The sequence below is a fragment of the Lissotriton helveticus genome, chromosome 2_1 (genome assembly GCF_964261635.1).
Source record: "Lissotriton helveticus chromosome 2_1, aLisHel1.1, whole genome shotgun sequence".
Lineage (NCBI taxonomy): Eukaryota > Metazoa > Chordata > Amphibia > Caudata > Salamandridae > Lissotriton > Lissotriton helveticus.
Genome location: NC_136059.1, coordinates 1,714,734,150 through 1,714,736,540, shown reverse-complemented (window position 1 = coordinate 1,714,736,540; position 2,391 = coordinate 1,714,734,150). Strand labels below are relative to the sequence as shown.

Below are 2,391 nucleotides of genomic sequence, written 5' to 3'. Positions count from 1 at the left end.
AAAGGCACTCAACTGCCCTGCAGCTGTGCCCTATCAACAAATGAAAGGCAGCAAGTCTACATGCATGACGTGTGTGTCACACACGTTGTGCTTGTAGACTTCCTGCCTTTCATTTGTTAATAGAGAAGTGCTGGTAATTGCTACAGCTATCATTGGTGCCTCCTGCCAGTGTCTTCCGGTGTGGCCAGGTGATCAAAGGATAACAATGGGTTCTCATCAAGTTATATAAAAGTACGACAAAAACTTTATACAAATCCACATGAGGTTTTTGCCCTCACTGCAGTTGTATCTGTTCATTGTCGGGGTGCGGAGAGAGACTTATTCACGAACTGTCTCTTCACGAAGCAGGTCTACCACTTGCTAGGTTTGTCAGTCTCAGGATCAAACACCCTCTCTCAGAGCCTTAGACCGGTTACCTGCCTCAGCTGCTGCAGGTACGCTCTCATCACCTCGTCTCACTGTTTGTTTGCAGGCTTGCTGTACATTGCATTGAGTGGGAAACCAGGCTCCCCTGGAATGGGAAACAGTGTAATTCCCAATGTGTACATTTCTTTCTCTCCCTGGCCTTTGGAATTACACATTTGTAACTTTGTCAAGCATTCAGAAATGTAGAGTGTTATATAGATCAGGGTTCTGTCTGCTTCGTTCTTAATTTCATAGTTTTTGAAAAAGACATTTACTTTGAGGTAATAAAGAGCCTCCTCGATTATATCTGTATTTTTGGTTTCTCTCGGTGTTGGTCCTTTGAACTGACTTTTAATTGGCAGCATGGCAATATTGCCAATTAATTTGGTATTTGTATTTTGTATTTATTCAGTTTTATATAGCGCAGGCTAGACCCGGAGGTATCAGAGCGCTTTACATAAGGAACCAACATAGTGAGATTACAAGGTACAATACTGTAATCATTTTGCACAGCAATTTACAAAGTAATGACAAGTAATAGGAGTCAGAGAAGAAAAAAGGGGGACAAGAATAGGAGTCTGGGAATAGCTGCAAGGGGAGAAAGGCACCTGAGGGGGATGGGGTAAGGGCGACCAGCAAAAAAGAGAAAAACGTTCGAGGGTCATCAGAAGGAGTCAGGAAGGAAGAGGGGCCAGGGGTCATACAAGATGGCAGGTCCGGATCATGGGAATCGACGGAGACCATCTCCACCAAGAAATAGAGTGATGTAAATAATTCCCAAGAGTCAGGGTATCGGAGCATTTAACATGAGAAGAACAAGTAGCGAGTTATGGGTACGATAAATTAAACAAATAGTTGCACAATCATAACAGAGTGAGTGGAAAAACGTGGGGGGAGAAGGTAGAGGGGGACAAGAGTAGTACTGTGAGAGAGGGTGTAGAGAGAGGAGGGAACCCGAGGAGGGATGGCGTTAAGGCAGACAAGAAAGAAGGAAAAACACAATAGTGGATCGTCAGTGGGAGACCGGAGGGAAGAGGGAAAGGACTGGGGTCAGGCAAGGTGGCGGGTCTGAGTAGTGGGTATCAACGGAGTCCAACTACAAAATGGCGGGATGTCCAAAACTCCAAATTTCATAAGGAAGAACGAGAGTGCAGGATTTAAGTGCGAAGAATCAGAGGGGCCACGCAGCGATGAAACCAAAGGTGGACGGCAGGCTGAAAAAAAGTTGTGCAGAGGCTCTGGTCCACAGGGGCATCAATGTTGAAGAGTCCACAGAACGCAGCTCCCTCACCCCCCTACCTAGAAGGCACACACCGGAGCAGATGGCCAGTATGGTAGAAGTAGCGGCAGCGGGCAGCAGTGGGGGCTGGGAGAGTGAGCCGTTATTAGATTGGTAGAATTGCAGGCGGGAAATTCGGGTCCCCTGGACCAACAGCGCCGTGACCCTCACCCTCGATTACAGTTAATCGCTGTAGGTGATACGGCGTTGGGGCAGACAGCTACTCCCTGCTCGGAGGGCAGGGGGATGTTCAGGTAGAGAGGAATCATGTTTCCGATCAATCGACCGCCATCCAGGGTTTTCTGCTTCCATCAATGTAGAGTGGTAGGCCGGCATCCTGGGCTCTTCTTGTGGGCTTTGATGGAGATGATGAACGGGAGCTTCAGCAGAGTCTACCGAATGGGCTCTGCACTTCCGCTGTCAAGCCCTGAGCAGTGTAAGCAGGAAGCGGTAGCCAGGTCATCAATAAAAGCAGGAACTCATGTTTTAACTCTATCATCCCCTCAATGTGCAGAAAACTTAATTAGTCACTACACTGAGGAGATTTTTCTTGCAAGCAGGTAGGAAACTCAGTATTCAACTTTTCGGATCTATTTTAGACAGAGTGAACTCAGTTGCGGTTTGTCTCAGGAACAAAAGAGAAAATGGCTTGGGAAAGTAGCAGATAATAAAAGGCCTGAGTGTGATAAACCATGTCTTTGTTATCT

General features: G+C 46.8%; 1 pseudogene; it reads right to left on the bottom strand.

The window, feature by feature from the left end:
* Positions 1 to 293: 293 nt before the first annotated feature.
* Positions 294 to 2,020, bottom strand: LOC144819914 (actin-related protein 2/3 complex subunit 3-A-like; annotated as a pseudogene).
* Positions 2,021 to 2,391: the final 371 nt, after the last annotated feature.